At 44.1% G+C, this 7,500-nt stretch overlaps 1 pseudogene; it reads left to right on the forward strand.

Annotated features, from left to right (window-relative positions):
• The first annotated feature begins 5,870 nt into the window (after positions 1–5,870).
• LOC124027540 overlaps positions 5,871–7,500 on the forward strand; it is a 32,680-nt pseudogene continuing 31,050 nt past the window's right edge.

The raw sequence follows: 7,500 nt of genomic DNA on the forward strand, positions 1-7,500 counted from the left end.
TGGGTAGTAGTGCACTACTTTAACAGAGCCCTATGGGGGTAGTACACTACTTTAGACCAGAGCCCTATGGGGGTAGTGCACTACTTTAGACCAGAGCCCTATGGGGAGTAGTGCACTACTTTAGACCAGAGCCCTATGGGGTAGTGCACTACTTTTAGACCAGAGCCCTATGGGGTAGTGCACTACTTTAGACCAGAGCCCTATGGGGTAGTGCACTACTTTAGACCAGAGCCCTATGGGGTAGGGCACTACTTTAGACCAGAGCCCTATGGGTAGTAGTGCACTACTTTAGACCAGAGCCCTATGGGGTAGTGCACTACTTTAGACCAGAACCCTATGGGTATTAGTGCACTACTATTTGACCAGAGCCCTATGGGGGTAGTGCACTACTTTAGACCAGAGCCCTATGGGGTGCACTACTTTAGACTACTTTAGACCAGAGCCCTACTTTAGACCAGGGGTAGTACACTACTTTAGACCAGAGCCCTATGGGGGTAGTGCACTACTTTAGACCAGAGCCCTATGGGGGTAGTGCACTACTTTACACCAGAGCCCTATGGGGTAGTGCACTACTTTAGACCAGAGCCCTATGGGGGTAGTGCACTACTTTAGACCAGAGCCCTATGGGGTAGGGCACTACTTTAGACCAGAGCCCTATGGGGTAGGGCACTACTTTAGACCAGAGCCCTATGGGGGTAGTGCACTACTTTAGACCAGAGCCCTATGGGGTTAGTACACTACTTTAGACCAGAGCCCTATGCCCTATGGGGTAGTGCCAGAGCTACTTTAGACCAGAGCCCTATGGGGGTAGTGCTACTTTAGACCAGAGCCCTATGGGGGTAGTGCACTACTTTAGACCAGAGCCCTATGGGGTAGTGCACTATATAGGTCAGGGTTCAGGGGGGTGGGATCACAACAAAGATCTGACATCATCAGGAGGGCCTCAGTTGATCACGGGTCTGTGTACCCACGTCTACAAGTGGCTAAACATAAGAGAGAAACTGCTGATGTACAGAACCACATTTAGAAATTCCACTTTGTGTGTTTTACTAATCTAACTCAGAGGGAATGTAGAGACTGGATCGGTCTTGCATACTGTCATCTTTCCTCTGGGCATCACCGGCTGGGTCTCAGTTGGCCTTTCCCCAGTGCACTACATAGGGCTCTAGTCAGAATTAGTGCACTACATAGGGCTCTAGTCAGAATTGGTGCACTACATAGGGCTCTAGTCAGGGTAGTGCACTACATAGGGCTCTAGTCAGAATTGGTGCACTACATAGATTGGGGTGCAATTTGGGACTGATCAACTAGCTAGTCATGTAGTTTATTGATTGAATCACTTAGCAACAAGAGAGGGGGAGGGCTCTTCAGAATCAACACCCGACATTCCGCGATGATGTCAAATGGATCTGAGTGTAGCGCGCGTTGATGATGTCACAGTGTAAGTTCAACTGTGTTGTTGTGTAGTCAGGTCATGGGGGTGTATTCATTATGTCTATTCTGTTGCAAAACGTTTTTTTTTTTAAAGTTTGTTGCAACAACAAAACGAACAAAAATGTTTCACATCAGAAACCATTTTTTTTACTCCAGAGTTTCTATTGGACAAATGTCGATAGGTTCCTCCGCCGTTTCGTTCTGTTTGCTTTTGTTTGGTTTGTGAAATGATAAACGGTTTCTGTTGCAAGAAGTAATGAATACACCCCAGGGTTAAAACATTTTTTTTATCTGTGTTTTGAAGCCGATACGCCATTTTGAAAAGGCTATTTTTATTAACCCCCAGACTCTCTCTCTCTGTTAGGCAGGGGGGTCTGAGTAGGCAGAGGGGGTCTGAGAGGGGGGGGGGTCTGAGGTAGGTAGGGGGGTCTGGGGTAGGTAGGGGGTCTGAGGTAGGTAGGGGGTCTGAGTAGGAAGGGGGTGAGGTAGGTAGGGGGGTCTGAGGTAGGCAGGAGGGGTCTGAGGTATGCAGGGGGGTCTGAGGTAGGCAGGGGGGTCTGAGGTAGGCAGGGGGGTCTGAGGTAGGCAGGGGGGTCTGAGGTAGGCAGGGGGGTCTGAGGTAGGCAGGGGGTCTGAGGTAGGCAGAGGGGGTCTGAGGTAGGCAGGGGGGTCTGAGGTAGGCAGGGGAGGCCTGAGGTAGATAGGGGGGGTCTGAGGTAGGTAGGGGGGTCTGAAGTAGGCAGGGGGGTCTGAGGTAGGCAGGGGGTCTGAGGTAGGCAGAGGGGGGTCTGAGGGGGGGGTCTGAGGTAGGCAGGGGGGTCTGAGGTAGGCAGAGGGGGGTCTGAGGTAGGCAGAGGGGGTCTGAGGTAGGCAGAGGGGGTCTGAGTTAGGCAGGGGGTCTGAGGTAGGCAGAGGGGGTCTGAGGTAGACAGAGGGGGGTCTGGCATTCCCTATATACAGTATAGTGCACTACTTCGGCACCCTATTCCCTATATACAGTATAGTGCACTACTTCGGCACCCTATTCCCTATATACAGTATAGTGCACTACTTAGGCACCCTATTCCATATATACAGTATAGTGCACTACTTAGGCACCCTATTCCCTATATACAGTATAGTGCACTACTTAGTCACCTATTCCCTATATACAGTATAGTGCACTGCTTAGGCACCCTATTCCCTATATACATTATAGTGCACTACTTAGTCACCCTATTCCCTATATACAGTATAGTGCACTACTTAGGCACCCTATTCCCTATATACAGTATAGTGCACTACTTAGGCACCCTATTCCCTATATACAGTATAGTGCACTGCTTAGGCACCCTATTCCCTATATACATTATAGTGCACTACTTAGTCACCCTATTCCCTATATACAGTATAGTGCACTGCTTAGGCACCCTATTCCCTATATACATTATAGTGCACTACTTAGTCACCCTATTCCTATATACAGTATAGTGCACTACTTAGGCACCCTATTCCCTATGTACAGTATAGTGCACTGCTTAGGCACCCTATTCCCCATATACAGTATAGTGCACTACTTAGGCACCCTATTCCCTATATACAGTATAGTGCACTACTTAGGCACCCTATTCCCCATATACAGTATAGTGCACTACTTAGGCACCCTATTCCCTATATACAGTATAGTGCACTACTTAGGCACCTATTCCCTATATACAGTATAGTGCACTACTTAGGCACCCTATTCCCTATATACAGTATAGTGCACTACTTAGGCACCCTATTCACTTATATACAGTTTATTTTAATGTAACTTTTATTTAACTTGGTAAGTCAGTTAAGATAGGGATTAGGGCTCTGGTCTATATAGTACCACTATATAGGGAATAGGGCTATGTCTATAGTAGTACCACTATATAGGGAATAGGGCTCTGGTCTATTCCCCACTATATAGGGAATAGGGCTCTGGTCTATAGTAGTACCACTATATAGGGAATAGGGCTCTGGTCTATAGTAGTACCACTATATAGGGAATAGGTCTCTGGTCTATAGTAGTGTACTATATAGGGAATAGGGCTCTGGTCTATAGTAGTACCACTATATAGGGAATAGGTCTCTGGTCTATAGTAGTGTACTATATAGGGAATAGGGCTCTGGTCTATAGTAGTGCACTATATAGGGAATAGGGCTCTGGTCTATAGTAGTACCACTATATAGGGAATAGGTCTCTGGTCTATAGTAGTACCACTATATAGGGAATAGGGCTCTGGTCTATAGTAGTACCACTATATAGGGAATAGGGCTCTGGTCTATAGTAGTACCACTATATAGGGAATAGGTCTCTGGTCTATAGTAGTGTACTATATAGGGAATAGGGCTCTGGTCTATAGTAGTGCACTATATAGGGAATAGGGCTCTGGTCTATAGTAGTACCACTATATAGGGAATAGGTCTCTGGTCTATAGTAGTACCACTATATAGGGAATAGGGCTCTGGTCTATAGTAGTACCACTATATAGGGAATAGGGCTCTGGTCTATAGTAGTGTACTATATAGGGAATAGGGCTCTGGTCTATAGTAGTGTTCTATATAGAGAACAGGTCTCTGGTCTATAGTAGTGTACTATATAGGGAATAGGGCTCTGGTCTATAGTAGTGTTCTATATAGAGAACAGGTCTCTGGTCTATAGTAGTGTACTATATAGGGAATAGGGTCTATAGTAGTGTTCTATATAGGGAATAGGGTCTAGTAGTGTAACTATATAGGGAATAGGGTCTATAGTAGTGTACTATATAGGGAATAGGGTCTATAGTAGTGTTCTATATAGGGGTCTATAGTAGTGTACTATATAGGGAATAGGGTCTATAGTAGTGTTCTATATAGGGAATAGGGCTCTAGGTTCTATATAGTCTATAGTAGTGTACTATATAGGGAATAGGGTCTATAGTAGTGTAGGGAATAGGGTCTATAGTAGTGTACTATATAGGGAATAGGGTCTATAGTAGTGTTCTATATAGGGAATAGGGCTCTATAGTAGTGTTCTATATAGGAATAGGGTCTATAGTAGTGTTCTATATAGGGAACAGGGTCTATAGTAGTGTACTATATAGGGAATAGGGTCTATAGTAGTGTTCTATATAGGAATAGGGGGAATAGGGTCTATAGTAGTGTTCTATATAGGGAATAGGGTCTATAGTAGTGTTCTATATAGGGAATAGGGTCTATAGTAGTGTTCTATATAGGGAACAGGGTCTATAGTAGTGTACTATATAGGGAATAGGGTCTATAGTAGTGTACTATATAGGGAATAGGGTCTATAGTAGTGTTCTATATAGGGAATAGGGTCTATAGTAGTGTTCTATATAGAGAATAGGGTCTATAGTAGTGTTCTATATAGGGAATAGGATCTATAGTAGTGTACTATATAGGGAATAGGGTCTATAGTAGTGTTCTATATAGGGAATAGGGTCTATAGTAGTGTTCTATATAGGGAATAGGGTCTATAGTAGTGTTCTATATAGGGAATAGGGTCTATAGTAGTGTTCTATATAGGGAATAGGGTCTATAGTAGTGTACTATATAGGGAATAGGGTCTATAGTAGTGTTCTATATAGGGAATAGGGTCTATAGTAGTGTTCTATATATAACAGGGTCTATAGTAGTGTACTATATAGGGAATAGGGTCTATAGTAGTGTACTATATAGGGAACAGGTCTAACAGAGAGAAAGGGATTCAACTATGCACTTTACCTTTCCAAAACAACAAATAAACTGTAATACCACAGCTTCCTGGTTCGTTGTCTGACTTCCTGTCTGTCTGTCTGACTCCCAGTCTGTCTGTCTGACTCCCAGTCTGTCTGTCTGACTCCCAGTCTGTCTGTCTGATTCCCAGTCTGTCTGACTCCCAGTCTGTCTGTCTGACTTCCTGTCTGTCTGACTTCCTGTCTGTCTGTCTGACTTCCTGTCTGTCTCCCAGTCTGTCTGTCTGACTTCCAGTCTGTCTGTCTGACTTCCAGTCTGTCTGTCTGACTTCCAGTCTGTCTGTCTGACTCCCAGTCTGTCTGTCTGTCTGACTTCCTGACTGACTCCCAGTCTGTCTGTCTGACTTCCTGTCTGTCTCCCAGTCTGTCTGTCTGACTTCCTGTCTGACTCCCAGTCTGTCTGTCTGACTTCCTGTCTGACTCCCAGTCTGTCTGTCTGACTTCCTGTCTGTCTCCCAGTCTGTCTGTCTGACTTCCTGTCTGACTCCCAGTCTGTCTGTCTGACTCCCAGGGTGTCAATAGATAAAGGTATTGTGTGAACAAGGTTAACAACTCTCTGTCCTCATCTCAAATCCAACCTAATCATTCATGTCCTATTTGTCAAAGTCATTTAAAAGCACATTTCAGTGATAGTCGTTGTATCCCAAATGGCACCCTGATTCCTACATAGTGCACTAGTTTTGGACCAGAGCCCTATATAGGAGGCTATCTGGGACAGAAACAAATTCATTCCAGCTGAGCTCACCATGACAACGCTGTATTGTTACTCTTCTTGAACCCTGCCCCAATGCCGATCTAAACCTTAATGACGTCTCACTCGCTGGTTGGCTGTACGCGACGCAGAACCCCGGAAGACTTTACTTCGCCCAATTTGTACAAGGGTCGCCACTAGTTACCACAGACACAAAGTTTTTAAAAAACGCCGCCTATTTCGTCAATTCCTCTGAATTAAAATGTTATTTTAAACCTTAACCATAATTCTAACCTTATACCTAACCCTAAATTAAGAGCAAACATCTAATTTTTGTATGAATTTATACAATAGAGCCAATTTTGACTTTGTGACTGTGGCATCTAGTGGAAACTCAGCATAAAATGCAACATTACTGAGCTCTCATTTGTAACTGAAGGGTTTAAGTACAGCAACTATCGACAAGCGACCCCTTCCACAACCCCAAGATCTTCAAAGCGACAATATTTCAGTGATAAAATTAACATCGCATCAGTAACAAGGAAGACATCTGATTATACAGATAACGGAAGTGAGTTTGAGTTTTTTGCGAATTGGATTTTATCCGTGAGATCGGGTAGTTGTCTCCGTAGTGGTAAGTGTTTTACTACTAAATAGCTATGTAATTATTAATCAATTATAATAACGTTATAACTGTTACTGAAACCTTTGGACCTTCGTATTTGTTGAGATTGATATCGCTCTCTCTCTCTCTCTCTCTCTCTCTCTCTCTCTCTCTCTCTCTCTCTCTCTCTCTCTCTCTCTCTCTCTCTCTCTCTCTCTCTCTCTCTCTCTCTCTCTCTCTCTCTCTCTCTCTCTCTCTCTCTCTCTCTCTGATTCAATTTAGTCGAGTAGAATAACCCAACCAAGGGTGCGTTCGAAAATTAAGTTAGTTTTCTGACCCTAATTTCGGTGCTTGACTAATGTTAATTTGCGAGCTACTTCAAAAGACACAAATTAGAGAACACCTCCACACTCAAACATTTTTACTCAACCAAGCAGAGCTGGTTCGGATGTTTTCATGTTATCCAGAGTGTTGGTGGACTGTAACTGTGCTGCTGTTAAACGATTTAATTACGTTTTTTCGCCCGACTGTTTACTGACACCGGCAATATTTAACGGGTGTTGATTGGTTCGTAAATTCATCCAGTGTTTCTGTGCTCTGCCACAATCAAGACGCCCTGAAATCGGAGTAGATAGCCAGAGTGAATTTTACGAACGCACCCTAAATCAGAACTGATTGTTTTAAAACATCCTGTATTAAACTGGTTTCCGACATTCTGGATTAATGCCTCGATGTCTGACTTCATTGTGAAAGTTGTTGTGCAGAGTTTAGCAGTGTAACTAACGACCCTGGGTTTATAAACGCGGATTTTGACTGCCACTTGAGTATACGGTCGGGGGCACGGTCGATATCACCCTGGACTTCGGGTTTTAGAAGGTTCAGGGTTCAAGTCCCGCTCCCCGCCTGTTTCACTACAGTACTTTAACACACAGTTACGTAATAATCTCGTTGTTCTTTTCAACAACGTGCTCCGTTTGCACAGACACAAAACCTTTCTCCAAATAGGCTAACATTATACAACTATTTTTTTT

Source organism: Oncorhynchus gorbuscha, unplaced genomic scaffold (assembly GCF_021184085.1).
Source record: "Oncorhynchus gorbuscha isolate QuinsamMale2020 ecotype Even-year unplaced genomic scaffold, OgorEven_v1.0 Un_scaffold_3344, whole genome shotgun sequence".
Lineage (NCBI taxonomy): Eukaryota > Metazoa > Chordata > Actinopteri > Salmoniformes > Salmonidae > Oncorhynchus > Oncorhynchus gorbuscha.